The sequence below is a fragment of the Aphelocoma coerulescens genome, chromosome 9, assembly GCF_041296385.1.
Source record: "Aphelocoma coerulescens isolate FSJ_1873_10779 chromosome 9, UR_Acoe_1.0, whole genome shotgun sequence".
Lineage (NCBI taxonomy): Eukaryota > Metazoa > Chordata > Aves > Passeriformes > Corvidae > Aphelocoma > Aphelocoma coerulescens.
The window spans coordinates 20,895,046-20,911,355 of record NC_091023.1 but is presented as its reverse complement, the minus strand read 5'-3'; positions in this window follow the sequence as shown (position 1 = coordinate 20,911,355).

Below are 16,310 nucleotides of genomic sequence, written 5' to 3'. Positions count from 1 at the left end.
GCTCTTCTTCACAGCACAGTGGGACTTCCTTTTCCCTTGACTTTGGCTTGGAGGTAAACTTTGCACTGAGCCTTGCAGCCAGGCTCTGGGGGACAGGGGAAGAGGCTTTGATAGATGGTGATGAGCAGACATTTCAGACTGAACATTCTAGTGCCTAAATTAGTTGCAATTATGAAAGCAACACAGCTCACTAGAGCAACGTGTGCTTGTAAGGATATTCTCAGTTCTGTCTGGTACATTCTATAACAAAGCTGAACCATGCTGTCTCCCTGTATTTCATCCAGCCTTTCCAGTGCTTTGTTTTCCTGCTGAAAATTTAGATTCTTTTTGTCATCCAGTCCAGTAAATGCTGCTTTTTTTACTTTGTAAACAGTGAGGAACTACTGGATAGATGATAGAAAGAGCAGTGACTTGCCTCCAGTCTTCCTTCTGCCCCTCTGAAGTACTACTTCTCCCCATGTCAAATTTATGTTGTTTTCCATGATTCACATGGACTGAGGACCAAAAATCAGATAAATTCATCTGTTTGAATTTTATGCTCCCTCCAACCATTCTTACTGATTTGAGGCCTTGATATTAATCATTATCTCACAGTATTTCTCTTGTCTCCTCCGTCTACCACATCCCCTTTCAAATTTTGCTGAAAGCTCATTTAGTTTTTTCGCCACCATCTTTTCTCCAGCACTCTGCACATCCTACCTTAACTGGATTGTCCTTTTTTCATCTGTCTTATATATTTATGGCTGGAATATGTCCTTTGCTGTACATTAAATCCTTTGGTGCTCCCAAGCCAACCTTGGCTGTCTGAATTTAATGAGGGTTGTGTAGTGGTTGAAGTCGTAAGTTATCTTAACCTGATTTTTCAACTGTCTGCTTTTGGACTACTAGTTTATTATTTTCCTGATGTGGTGTGGATAAGGGTGCCCCAAAGGCTGCTCCTTAGAGCAGGCATCTCCTTCTCTGAAGGCTGTGGCTCATCTGGTGCAGGGCTGCAGCTGCTTCCCTCTAGGTCTGCATTTAGGTTACAGAGTGGGACACTCGTAGTGGGAACAATTCTCAAGGAAACGTTTGTGTCTCCTGAGCATCTCCAGCATGCAGGGAGGAACATCCACAAGCAGAATGAAACTAGAGGCATGCTTAGAGTTGTGAGTAGCCTATCCCTTTTACAGACTAAAGAGAGATTATGAACAGCAAGGATTGTGATCCTGACAGTTCCCATACAGCTGCTTTCAGTGCAGGGTGTGAGCAGCATTGCTTTCCTAATCCTGTGGAGTGATTGCCTCTCCTCAGGAGGAGCTGAAGTTCTTCTGCAGTCATGGAAATTGTTCCTACTTGCAAACTATGGAGGAAGATCAGAACTGAAATTTGAAATTTTATTAATCATCAGGTAATCAAACCTAAATTGAAAAATCCAAAAGTGTAGTCAGGCATTGCAAGAATCTAATTACACATCATCTCACAGTGTAGAATAAAATCCCTATAGGATAATTGAACACTTTTTCTTTACCTGTATGTGTTCTTAAATTCAACTAAACTGGCAACACATCAAAAGAAGTCCTTTCAGGTATTCTGCTTGAGTCCTTGACTGTCCCTTGTAAAACACACCACACTGCTGTGGCACAAATAATTACCAGTGTGCTCTGTGACTCCTCGTGCACATCTTGAAGGTAATTCAGGAGACTTCTGTGTGATAATGAGGTACAGTATCTCAGCCTCAGCCAGCTCATTGTCAGAATGAGATCCGTTGTTAGTAACTGATGGTAAGAGAAGATGTGAGGCACTGTACAGCTTTCTTCTCACTGTTTTCAGGTGTAACAAATATGTACAGCTCCCAGATTTACAGGGGAGCTGTGATCAGATAATTTACAACAAAAAGTGCTGTCCTTTCACCTATGTTTTTTTTCTGTGTCCTCTAACAGTATCATGAGAGACTGTAATTAGAGTAAGACAGTATTTTTAAAGGTTTGTTTATGCAGAGTTGTAATATGGGACACAATATTGATTAATCCTGTTACAATATTACTGAGCAGCTTAGGTCTGAATACGGAGCTAATACAATATGGAACAAACACATTGGTGCAATCTGGGGCTCTGATGCAGATACTGAGGTAATATGAAAACTAGCTGGGTACTGTGTGCCTTTTTTTTGAGTGCAAATAATGGAATAAGACTTCAGGTTGTTGGGGAAAAAACATTTTTATCTGAGATACCTTTCATGGGTATGCTATGATCGTATAAAGCAATTGTGGTTCACTGGGGACTCCTAGTTGTCATCAGTGTTTTAGTAAAAAGTGCACAGTGTCCCTGAAAAGTGCTGTGGAGGCCAGGGTCTGTCCCTCACCCTGCCATGGACCTGCACTGCAAGCACACACAAAATGCTTCAGCTCACTGTGAGCTGGGATCACCCCTTGCTGAATAAAGAAAAGAGCACCCACTTTCCCAGGGAAGTATTTTTGGACCCCTCGTGGTATCACAGTTTGTTGAATGGTCACTAAAGGTCTGATCATTCAGACAATAATGAATTTTTCCTTAATCTCAGTTTCATTGGTGTGTACTTTAAAGCCAGTTTAAAGTTTTCATTTTTTTTCAAACCATACATTATGCTGCTGTTCCTTTTCCTTGTGTTTCCTTTTCTCTTCTTATCTAATAGGAGGGATATGTGGGAGACAGTTTTATCTGGCACAGAGTACTCTGTCTATTGAACTAAGCAATCAAGAGAGGAAATAAATAGGCACTTAGAGATTCTTAGAATTTTCTAAAGACAATATATTGGTCAGAGGCTGGTTTTGTCATTTCTGGTTTAGTACAGTATATACTTTGGTCCTTCGGTGCCCCCTCTCCCTTTCAGTCTTCTGCGTGCCTCTCCTAAAAGCAAAGTTATTTTCAAAGCTGTTATGATAGCACAAGCTGTCCTTCTTGAATACATGGTGCTAGTTATTCAGTCCCTACATGAAGAAGTTGGGGTTTTTCCCTCTGCTCTTCTGTGCCCTCATTCAGGTGAGATTTGGATAGTCTGGTCTTGCTACAGCCTGTGGGATGATATTTTGTTGGGTCAGGATTTTGTTGTTGGTTGTGTTTTCTTTTCCCTCTTGCTCTACTGAAATTATTTGCTCAGAAAGCTGCCTTCACTTTTGTGAGCAGTGCTGGCACCTGGAAATGGCACTGCCTCTCCCTTCACTCCTGATCCCAGACCCACTGGGGAAACGTCAATGCTGAATGTCTTCATCTTTGTCAGGCTGAAAGGCTGCTTCATTTAAGTGCAAATTTCTTCCCAAGCAACTTGACCTCAGCTTACCTGGAGCCGTAATATGAACTTTTGCAAGTAAATGTGTATAACTTTTAATAAATCAAAGCACTTGTAAGCCAAAAAGCCCCAGGGATCCACAGATCTCTTTTGATTTTTTTTTTTTTTTTAAGACAGCTTGTTCTTTTTGCTCTCTACTGAAATTATCTGGAAAGTCCTGAGGTAATTACATTCAGCAGAAGTGGGGACATGAAGAGGACACCTATACTGCTTTTTCTGCTTTTCCTTTCAGGATGGTGACTTGTCTCTTTCCATGTCAGTGAGCCAAACTCTGTTCTAGACAAAATGAAACCCCAAGGTCAGCTGAATGTGAATTTAAGGTATCAAGCATCAGACACAGCACTGCAAAGGCTGATTTCTAGAATCCATATGGCATTATGAGAACATTTCACTGAAGTGTTCAGTCTGTGTGTCGTGGACACAGAGGTTTTGATAGACTTAAATGACAGATGCCCTTCTAAAATAATCTGGCATGACAACCTGCTCAGTGTGAATCACTAGAATTTGATAAATTATGCTTCTCTCAACCAACATAATTTTTAATTGAGCTAGAAAAGAGGATTTTTCAAGGCATCAAATGTTGAAACATCCCTGTATGCCCAATTTAATAGTCAATTATCCACACAAAATACGTTTTCTTTACATCTAAACATAAAAGGCTGATGGTTTCAAAATCTGAATTTTCTGCTTTTGCCTGAAGAACTCTTTATGATCAGGAACCCACCCACTTCTCACTTTTATGTTATATATGACACTGCCAAATAAATTTTCTTCATTATTCTAATTTGTCAGAAAAATTTGTGCAGACCAGGAATGGTGCTGCAGGAATAGTGTCTCCATCTTAAAGTATAGAACATCTCTTTATGTTTCCATTGCTACACCATGCTTGCACGTCCATTTTCATCTCTCAAGGACAATCCATTTCACAGGCACCCCAGTAGCTTGAAGTATTTTGAAGAAAGAATGGGGTATAAAATTTCTGGTGGAAAATTCTAACGCAGTTATTGTTCCTTCACTACTGAAGCCAAAATACCATTTCAGAGGGATTTGAAAAGAATAGTGTGTTATTTCACTGGCCAGATGTAAATAGTGCTGTGGCTAAATCATCACTCCAGTGTTGGGTAAGGCTTGGCAAGACCAGGGCTTGACAGGCTTGGGTGCAATCATTTTCACAGAAGGCGATGGCAAAGAGTAGAGCACCCACAAATCTCATATCCTGACACAGCAGAGGCAAAAGCTATGGGAGCTATGGGACATCCTCTGGTTGTGTTTGCACTGCTCACCCTGGTGGCAGCAAGCTTTGATTTAAGGATCTGTCCCACTAATTCCAGGGTCAGATTGAGACTGACATGTTAAATTGCTACAACGAAGCATCTACAATAAGAATATTCAGCTTTTTTTCATTCCGTTTATTGAGAATTCATCTCATTTGATAATTACTGTGAGTTGAATACACCAATAGGGATATTTTATTCCAATACAGGTGTTATCTCTGCTTCTCTTTGCCTCACCTTTAAAATATCTATAATTAGATTTGGAAAGAGAGTCTTTCATTCTTAAACTTATTGGAAAAAATGTATTGCTGTATTTTGTACACTAGTAAGACCAATTAAATTCTTCAAGATAATGCTGTTCTGAACTTGCATCTGTTTTTGGAACATTAATTATATTCTGTGATGCTTCCTGTGAAAAATCAGAGACAGATACAAGCATTAGTATGTGTTAATTAAATCTGAGTTAATATTTTTGGTCAGAGCTCTGCAGTATATACGTGGATGTGTTTGCTGGTTAATATTGTCTGTAATTTTTAGCCCAATTGTATTTTCCTATTAATTAAATGGAATATATTGATTTTTGTGCATACTAGAAAGGCTTGATTCAGTCAGGTCAAGGTTAATTTCTGTCCAGGTTATCCAAGATCAAACTCTCTTTTACACAGAGCAGAAAAAATACGTGGGTGCAACAAAGACAGGCTCTTTTTGAGAAATGTTAAACTGAAGGTCTTGTTGGTTGTTTTTCTGCAATTTTTCATGAAGTTTTGCTGGTTTGTTAGGGGGTTTTTTTTAAGTCAAATCTCTAAAACTCTCAGTTTTCATCCCAAACTAAATATGCTGTTAGATTGTCCTTTTTTATCTCTAAATGTTGCTGCAGTTCTTCATCTTCATTTCTTTTTGTAAGCTTAATTCACAGGCAGGTTTCCTTTTGCAGCACTTTCACCAAGTTAGTCCACGAGGTTTTATATTTGTGTTCTTCATTTCCATTTTTATAAGGACATCATGGAAACTATAGTGTCAGCTAGGAAGCTGAGCATAGAGATGAGACTGAGCATGAAATATTCATGCTACATCTCCCTGAAAGCCTTGCATTGAAGTAGAAGGGCTTGTTTTCTTTCCCTTTCCCTCATCCCCCATTATTTTACACTGAAAAATTGGTATTATCTCAAAAAAAACTGGGTCAGGAAGACACAGGATGTGCAAATCTTTCTGTTCTTTGGTGGGGCATTGCTTCCAGCAGATGTGGGAAGAGAAACTCCTGAAAATCTCTTTGGCCACCCTCATGCCCCTGCCCTGTGTGTCAGGAGGAGGCAGCTCAATGGTACTTGCCCTTCACTTGCTCATTTAACCTTCTGTATGTTTTCAGACTGAAATCTATTTTTGATTTGTTGAAATGACTTGTTGCAAAAAATTACAGTTCCGTGTGCTTGTGATATTCAGCCATTTCAGTCTGAAATTCTCATGAAAATTTTAACTCTTTTTGCAAACTCTTGTGCTAGGTAATAGGGATTTTTTTTTTTTTCCTGGGACAAATTTATTAACATTTGAAAAAGTAAATTGGCTTTGAATGCAAGGATATTCCACTTAGAAATGGTAATAAGGAAAATCTGTGACTTTCTTCATTCTCCTGAATGATTCTTTAAAAATCACAGTGTTCCTGGTGACTAAATTGTGAATGTATGCTGAAACATTTTTTTTCCACTGGAAATGTATTAGTTGGAATTTTTTTACCAGGTTTATTTATTTAAGTATGGTTAATGCTCTTGTGAGCATATTCTGGAATTATAACCCTAATCTATTTATAACATATTTGAGGAAATGACTGGAAATATTTTGATTTATAACATAGAAATTCATTCCAATTTCCTTTATTTGGGAAAAATCTCACTGTTTTCTGAGAATTCAAGTAATATGCTGCCTGAAAGACCTTCAGATCTAACTACTGTAAGAAATTAAACTTTTTCAGCTATTCTTCTAAATAAGCAAACCAGGTTTTCTTTTACTGGTACTGTGCAGAACAAAAATAATGAACAAATATAATTGTGTAATTTACAATAGTTAAGTCATTGGGTAAACAGAAGTGCCATTATAGGCATTTTTGATGGAATTTGAAAATAAACCTGAATATCTTGGTGACTTATTTTTCCTTTTTCCTCTGGGGTTAGTTAGATGCTGTCAATCATTGTTTATGAATATATGGAAGTGTGCCACTGAGTTACACGACCTCTTAGTGGAATTAGTCCAGAATTATCCATTATCTGTTCTTCATTAGAAAACTTGGGAATTAAAATTGGTTATGTCTGTTTTCTAAGAAGTAAACTCACCCTAAGATTAAGAGTAAAGATTTTTTCATGCTTAAAAGCTGCTCCATGGGAGACTGAGTGCTGCTGCTTTCCTTGTGTTCCTTAGCTGGGGAATGTGTTCCATGTTGCATTTCTGAATTTACTGGGAGGAAAGGTGATCCCACTGTCAGGGATGGGTGGCTACCCAAACATCCAGTGTGGTAAAGCAGGGGGCACATGCAGTCCTGTAAAAATGAGCAGTGACCTTTGTGTATCAGGGTGTGGGATGTGCAAAAACTTCTGCTTTTCTGGTGTTTGCTGATGGCTCAAAATTTATAAAAAGAGATGAAATTTATAAAAGAGATCAGCTTTCTACAGTTTCTACTGTAATGTTCCTGTTCTGTGTATCCCTTTTTGACATTTGTCTGTTTGCAGGAAGACAATATCTCTTAAACTGTTGGTTATTACTACTGAATTTTCCCATTTTGAAAGTCTGCTTTACTCTTATAATGAAAGGCCTATGTTAGTTTTCTCATGCTGTGGTCTTAAAGCTGATTTGATAGAGCTGACATGCTGTTTCAAGCATATTGAGTCTTGCATAGTTTTCGCAGTCACATTTGAAATGATCTCTCAAGTAATCAAATATTGCCCACATTAGATCTTAGCAAAGCAGAGGAGAATAATCTGTACAAACTGTGCAGTTACTGATTGCCATCCCCTCCCCTCCAAATAATAAATAATTTACAGCCATCACATGTTCCTTCTACAGTTAAGTGTACGGGCAAGAAAAGAAACTATCTCCATTTCATCATTAGCTTAATCAAGGCAGTGTATCAGTAACCTGCAGTGAAACTGATTGCTGAAGAGCAGGAGCAGTTGATGGCTGCAGTAACAAATTATTTTTGAACATTAGGCCTTTTGAATTTTAGTCAATTTTAACTAAACTTCCCAAAAACTCTTCTTTTCTATTAGAAGTTATAGTATTTTGAAAAGACTACTGGGGAAAACAATCTCAAAAATACTCCAACACCATAATATCCCTGTTCCTTTTCCTTGTTTGTTCCTGTGTGAAATAGGATTCCGTGAGCATTGCAGGAAAGGGTAACCTTAAAATCCAGTATCTTTGACTGGCGAGGGGCTGCAGACCCTCAAGGCCTGTTCTTGGCTGCCCAGCATGGAGGCAGCAATTCCAGAGTGCTGCTTTTTGTAACAAAATCTCTGGGTCTGCAGCTTTTCACCATGGAGTTGATAGCCAAAATTCAACATCTGAGTCAAGCCAGGGCTTCTGGGTTTCCAGCTGAAGGAGTGGGGTGTGAGCCAAGGAACCCAGACTCAGAGTCCCAGAGGGAAGATACCAAAACCACAGGGATGGGGGACTCAGTTCACATTAGTCTCCCAACCAGCCAGGTGCTTATGGCTGCTCTTGCACAATTAAATGAATAAATTCACATAAATGAAATGTGAATGATAAGGAAGGATTATATTTTTTTGTTTGGGAGTTTTATGGATATTTGTGGTTTAGGTGCACAAAAGATGGAATAGCAGGAACTCTTCATGGGTCTATAAAAATGTATTCACTACCCAAACAACTTTAGAGCCATGATTTGATTTTATCTGAATGTTTCCCCTAAATACTTTGCTTCTGGATGATGAAAATGGTGGGTAACTGCACACTTCTCTTGGAATTATCCCCTTTCTCCTTCTTCTATAATAATCTATTTTCCCACCTTCTTCAAGACACCTTGTGGCCTTTTTGTTCCTCTGTCTGTCTCCATTTTTATTTTTTAAATATTTTTTTACTTTCCAGAGTTTTAAGCCCTTGGGTTATAAAAGATGAAGAAGGCAGATCTGAAATGCTCAAGAGACTTCACACCCTGTAAAAACAGCAGTGAAAATCAAAATGGGAAAAAATTATGGAAAAGCGCAATGCACAGGACCTAAAGGTTTAAAAAAGGCTTAAAAAGAGACTTTCAAAAACAAATTTTCCCTTTGAGAAATATTCCATCAAAATGTTTCAGCTTCTTTTATCTCCTGTGTCTTCAGTGAGTTATGTTTTAACACTGAAATAGTCCCTTGAGTGTATATGAACTCAGAAATGAACAGGGAACTAACTAGAAATGCAGGATTCTATTTTGTTCTTTAGATGCTCAAATTTTTTTCCCCACTGGGATGCATATGCTGGATTTTTTTAATTTAGGGATACAGGTAAGTCTGGAGTAATGGGTGGCAGCTTTTATTTTCCGTGACAGAGTTAATTCCTTGCACATGTTTTGATGCTTTCAGGCTTTTCTCAGTATCAAGTCACAACCATTTGCCTCATGTTTTATAGAACCAATACCATAAGATGTAAGAGGTCATCAAGATATTAACAGTATAATAGTGTCACAATACCTAAAGCATTTTGGGGGACATGCTGCTAGAGATGATGATGACAAGTTCTAAAATTATAAATTAAAGTTACAGGAATGTGAAATATATTGACTAAAGATAAGCATATTTTCTGTGGCATGAGAAATAGCTCAGTCAGGAGCAAATTCTGGGCTGCTTTACATTTCATAAGATCCCACTAGGCCAGATTCTAACCTAGATCAGATAAATATCAAATCAGAGTAGAACAGTAGAAATGAACCAGTTTATTGCCATTGAAAGAGAGATAAGAATCAAAGATGTTGATGTCACTGTAGCTGCAGCTGATACAATTCATTTCAGACTAAATAAAACATTAATGCCTTCATGTTCCTCTCTATTATATGGAATGCTCCAGTTATGAATTTGAGCATCCCCAGGTAAGTTTCAGTGCAGAAATTTATTTGGAAAAGGGTCCGCTGAGGATTCTGTGCTAAGTTATCTAACAAAGAATAACTTAAAATGAGTCAGTGTCTCATATGCATTACTGCCTTGCTGAACCTGCTGCAGGATTTGGTGAGGTGTGAACAAAGACTGCCTTGATACAGATAATCTTCTTTAACAGCAGTGTTAAAACACTGAAAAAGGATTGCTGCTGGTGGATAGACTGAGGGAGGCTGATGGTGTGAGAAGACATGTGGGTACTTTTAATTATAGGAGTAGGGATGCCCTATCTGTGATGGAAGGCTTTAGTATGAGAATTGGATCTGAGAGTTTCGGGACCTTTACAAATGTTCTCAGTACTTTTGTGTTCACAGGAGTGATTTATGATTTTTATTGCTGGTTGGATTACAGCTAATGCAAAAGTGCTGCACATACATAGAAGCCTAGAATCAGGGATTTATTGTTGGGTGTCCAAATAATGTCTGGATAGACCTTGAATTCAGAGCTGGTCCTAAAAATAAACCCAAGTAAGTTTGTATTTATATATAAATAATAAAAAAATGCCATTCTAAAACCATGAGGAAATATCTCTTATTTTCTCCTTTACTTAGGGAGACAGTAAAATAAAAAGGCAGTGGTAAAATGCCATGGTTAAAAAAATGCCAAGGAGATGACTGAATGACCCTGATAAACCCACTTTCCTAGTTGTTGGATAGATGTTCCCTAAACATAAACTTGTTTAGTGGGGTAGGACTCAGTGTGGGCTATCCCTCAGTGTGTAGGAAATGGGAAATCACAATTATTTATTGGGTCAAACACTTGATTTGCATTCAAATAGGGGTGAAAGGAACCCCATCGATTTGCCTGCCTGACTTACTGAAGGCTGAAGTTTTTATTTATGAAAGATTCTAAAGCTCTTGGCTTCTCTCTCATCAATCTGAGCAGCTAGGGTGTGTTGGTGAGGGTAGTTCTGGTGCTCTCCTGCACCCTGCCCCTGCCACTCTGGGTACCACAGACCCCTCTGGCAGCACCTCTCACCACATCCATGATGGTCTCAGCATGACCATCAAGACATTCTGCCAGCTGTAGAAATTCTGTGCAGAAAACAGAGAATGGGATCTCTTCACAGATTTATTTTTTCTCAGAAGTAGCTCGCATTCTCACATTGCATTTGAATTCCTGCTAACATTTTTCCCAGAGTTTCTTCAGCAAAATGATGTATAAGTACTTTAATATTTCCAGGAGGAGACATTAGTGCACAAGGCAGTCAGAGGAGACAGGCAGGCAAATTTCCCTGGAGTGTAAATGATAACTCGGAGCCAGGAGATGACTTTTGTTCTAGCGAGTGAGTTATTTTCCCACCCTTTAAGCACACCAGCCCTGGAGCTGACACAGCCTTAGTTCTGGAAGTGAAGATCAGCTCTGTAAATTAGGCAAAGAATCCCTGAAAGTCACGTACTCAGACAATTCTCCCAATATTACATTCAAGTGTTAGAGTTTAAAGCCAGGAATGTAGAATTGAAATGCAAAATTACATTGATTCTCCACACTACATCCTGATGAACTTCAATCATTTTTTCCCCCTCAAGTGATCACTGATTAATCTAAAAACTGTGAAATTAAGTTGTTTGAACCAGGAATTAAAAATTTCCAGCAATTAAAAACAAAGAAACAAACCAAAACAGCCACCAGCATTAGAAAGTGATTAAACATGACAACAACTGAGATGCTGAAATTAGTTGTCCTCGTTCCAAAGGGTTTGTAACTAGTATGATGTTTTCAAAGCTATTAAGTGATAGTTAATCTGTGTTATTATTTGTAAAGCAGCTACTTTTGTATCCTGAGCCCACTGAGTGAATGTTTTGCACAGCAGGAGACTGTAAGATAGCAAGCCTAATCATTGTCATTTTACTGTACAAGAGGTAATTTTAGAAAATGATTCCTTAAATTATAAGATCCAAACAAAGTTAAGGCTCTCCAGCTGGGAACTTTTTTATTCTCTGTCATTGGAAAGTGTCTCCTAAATACTGTGAACCTTGGGCAGTTTCACTCCTACTGGTCTAAATATAGTAAAGGAAATTTAAAATTTTGTATATTTAATAACCTTTCTCTTAGTTAATGTAAATATGATGAGTTGTCTGTAGAGAGGGCACTGGTAACACAATGGATCTGATTCCCTCCTGAATTACTCTGGCTTGGCTCCAGAACCACTGTGCTGCCATCGATAACACAGCACTGCTGTATATTTGAAATCACGTGAAAAAGAATCAGATGAGATGAATCTAACATTTTGCATAAAGATTTTGCTGATATTTATATACTTCTAGCAGTCTGGACTTTAATCAATACCCCCAGATACGCAGATGAAATCTGCTTTACTTCTGCTACACAGCTTTTGGAAGATTGAAGTGTACTATATGCACTGCAGAAGCTTTTAGGGAGTGACCCACCATAACTTCCTTATTTTCCTATTCAGTGTTGTGTAGCATGTGCTCTTATAATGAATATATTCCATTTTTGTGCAGTTTTCTGCACTACCACTACCTTCTATTTTTTTCCTAAATGACTTGCATAAACTATTCATTTATCTCCTAGTTCATTCAGGTAATTTAAAATAATTTTTTCACCCTTTTATGTACTGACTTTAACTTTCACCCTTAGCAAAATGTCACTTCTATCTGGTTGTATTTCCAGATTACAAAAAATATGTTCAAAATACATGCTTAGCTCTGAGGTTTCAATATTTCCCCTCCTGTTGGCATTTTTCCCTCTCTGCAGTCAATGTCAATGCATTACTAATGTTGATGTGATAGCATTTTACACCCACATTTCTGATTGCAAAGCGAAGTGCAAGGCAGCAAGAATTAGGCCTACAATACACTGGTAGTCTCATGACAGTCAGGAGCTGATGAAATTTGAATTCCACCACAACTCCTCAATTCACTTTGCACACGGCATTCCTTTCAAACGCTGCTGGTGTGAGACAGGTCTGTCTTATTCCCAAAGGCAGCATCTCCCACTGTCAGCTGGTGAACCTGAAAAGAAATCCCAGGAGTCACATGAGGAACACAGGCAAATAATTTAGCTTGCTATTAAACTGCAAGATTCTCCCTTTTTTTTTTCCATCTTGGCTTGCACTTGGTTATCAGAATTGCCTGGAAGTGATCACTGCTCTAACCAGCAGGTGTGTGTGAACCTGTCTGTTGTCATCAGCTCCCTGATCATGTATCACTGGGGATTGACACCGCTGGCAAGTGACAGGTTTGGGAAAAGGCTGCATGCAGAACAATGCAGCTGTGCACAGGGAAGAGCGTGACAGAGAGGCAGGAAGGATCACACAACTACTGGAGGTGCTAGAGGGGAGAGTTTAGTGACAAGTTACTGTGACATTTATGACCAGATCGATTATGAAGACTGAAAAAATCTATGGTATATTTCCAGAGTATTACTGTAGAGCCATCTGATATAGGGGTTGCCATGGCAAGTACAGATTTTCTATTAACCAGGAAGGTGAATAGTCTCATAAAGCCCATGGAACTTGTTAGTAAATAAATTGCATAGGGGAAGCACCTCTATTGACTCCTATGGAAATTTAATATTTTCAAACAATGCTGTAAAGTCTTTTCCTTGGTTATTTTTAATAAATAGTCTGTGGTACTGTCAAATCCAAATGCACCATTTCTGGTATTCCCCATATTTTGAATGACAGCCTAGACAGATTGGAAAATCAGCACTGAGATAAAAATACTAGTGTGGAGGCAGCAGGGTAAGAAAGTAAGTTACTGAATATTGTTAAATAGGAGGACTGTCTCTAGAGTTTTGATACTTGGTAAGGTTAAGATCATCATCATTGCAACCTGAGAATTAAAACAAATAGATATTTGCTGTTTATTACTTGATTATATAATTTGTGAGAAACATTTCAGGAGACCAGTAAGAACAGGAAAAAGCATTATTGTTAATGCAAATTGGAGAAACTGAGCAAAGGAAATCTCATCAAGTATCGTCCATCCCCCCCAGTGCTGTATGTACATAGAAAAGAGTCCCCTTGCTTGTGTATTTTAACCACATAGAAACAAGCCAAGGGGAGAAGGAACAGGATGTCCAGAAAAGCTGTGGCTGCTCTATTCCTGGAAGTGTTTCAGGCGGGGTTGGATGGGGCTTGGAGAAACCTGGGATACTGAAATGTGTCCCTGCCCATGGTAGGGGATTGGAATGAGATGATTTTTAAGGTCCCTTCCAATCCAAATGATTCTGTGATTCTTTAATTCTATGGAAGGGTAAGCTCTGAGGTGTCCTTCTTAGGCCCAGACATGCAGCCACAAAACCTGCTGTGAGGTGCTGGTTGTAGCAGAATGGCAGGAACATTGCTGGGCTTTTGCCATCTTCTGTTTAATGGAGTGCTGTTTTCTTCTACAGCAGTTTTGGTGCACAGTAGAACAAGGAAGTTGTTAGTAAATGCTTTGCTTTCACTGTTTCTCACAGAGTACAAATTGGTCAGCAATTGATGATCTTGGGCAAGTCTGGATGAATACAGAAAATTCATTGATATTTCACTGGGCAGCAGTCTTATTTGGTGGCAAGAATTTCTGCAAAGGGTCAGGTCAGATGCTGACAGTCCAGCAGGAATTGTTGCAGCTGTGGATGCATTAACTGATCTGATAGAGTATGTCCTTTACATAAAGGAAGGCAAAATCATGAGTTGTGTCCCTCCATTCCTGTTTCTCATTCGTGCCAGAGGATGTCTGCTTTGACTTCTCCTTCCATGTCTCTGATCCTGGCAGCTCTGCCTCGCTGGCCACTCCATGTGTTGCAAGTGCTCTTGCTCAGGCAGAGTAACAACTACTCAGAGACAGCGCTGTCTGTGGTGGCCATGCAGCCTTCAGGGAGCTCTGCCTGTCCAGCAGAATTAATGCAAACAGTTAAAGTCACAGCTTCCTCTTATCTACAGCAGGTAATTTCTTATTCACTACATCAGCTGCATTTTTCTTAGCAATCATCTTCAGTCTTACACATCCTTATTAACAATTTATTTTATCCATATGCTAAGTATCTGCTCTAATAATTAATAATGTGTATTCAGTTCATGCCATATCTTTTTTAATGCTGTACATTCGTATTTCCTAGTCCACATATCTTCCCCCAAGCAATACCACAGGTGTTTCCTTTAGACCTCTGTTTTCCTTTGAACTACAGTGGTTCAGCTCGTTAGCCTGTCTCACTTCTTATCAGTCACACTCGCTTCTCATTACTCTGGTTGCAGAGCTACCATAATTAGGATTCATATTTTTAGGCATTCATAACACTGCTTTAGTGTACACTGTGCTATCAGAAGCATTTTAGACAAGCCATAAGACCAAACTAATTTAAATGTTCCACAGAGACATTTTAAAGGAGAGTTATTGTTGCTGCTGACTTGGTAAATTCAGGCACACGCAGCTGTCGGGGCCAGGGAAGGCTGACAGGACAGGTTACTCCAATCTCTGCCTCTGGAGGTCACAGGACCTCACCCCGTAGTTTTTGCTTTCAGGCCATTGTGTCCAGTGTCTCTTAGGAGAAGATAAGCTACATTTGGTTTTAAAGAGTTGGGTTTTGCCCTTCCTGGTATAAGCTTAACTTTCATTCCTGTAAGTTTTCCCCTCGTGCCGAAGGCAGTGCAGAGATCTTGAGCATCTAACTTTGTTCAGGTAATCAAAACACTTCTCAGAAACTGCAAATAGGGTGTCCCCACCCTATTCACAGACTGTGTTCATTGTATTCTCTCTTATTTTGTAGTCCCCTGCTAGGGATTTTCTTATCAGAGGTAGAATCTCTGCCTTTATTTCCTTTCCTGAGCAGTTGCATTTTCCCTCTCCTGTGAGTTGCTGCTTTCTTGTTCTTCTGGTATGGCTTAGTAAATGATGGGCTGAGACAGTCCTTCCACTCTTATATAGGGGCATCTGTAGATAGATGGTCCTTGGTGACAGTAAGGAAAATGGGTCTGGAAGGCACCTCTGAGGCTGTGTATACCTGTAAGATATTTATGGAATTATTGCTGCTTTTGTTTTAAGATGTTTGTTGGTTTTTTTTTTGCAGGAGCATTTGCCACATACTCAGCAGTATCTCTTGAGATGTAACTTTTTCTATAGTCTCTGTATGGAATGGGATATTTTTAGATGGGAGCAATTTTGCACACATGAAGCTTTAAGTTTACTTCCTTTACTGAAATATTTTCTGTGTTGAATACAATCTGAGCTATTGAATTTTACCAGCTCCTAAAATAACATGCACAGATGTATTTATATTTATTTTGTAACTTAATTTGTATTTATAACTATTTTGCAAACATTGCATCTGAAACAAGAAAAATGACCTGGTGTTGTGGTAGGTTGCTCATTTCCCTGGAAACTCAGCTTCTAACATGAAGCTTACTTGGAAATTAGTTACAACAGGTGTAAGCACTCTCCACCCTTCCATCTCATTTATTTAGTCTCTGCTAGCAGTACAAATCATTGCTTTGGGGAAGCAGAAAACAGTGTATTCTACCAACATAATCATATTTCTCTGTCATTCAGACACTTATTTTAGAATTAGCCAAAAAAGTTAAAGGTCTGTTTTACAAAATAACTCAATTACTGGAACCTCTAAAGGGAGTAAGTAACAGTAAGAATGGAATGAGTA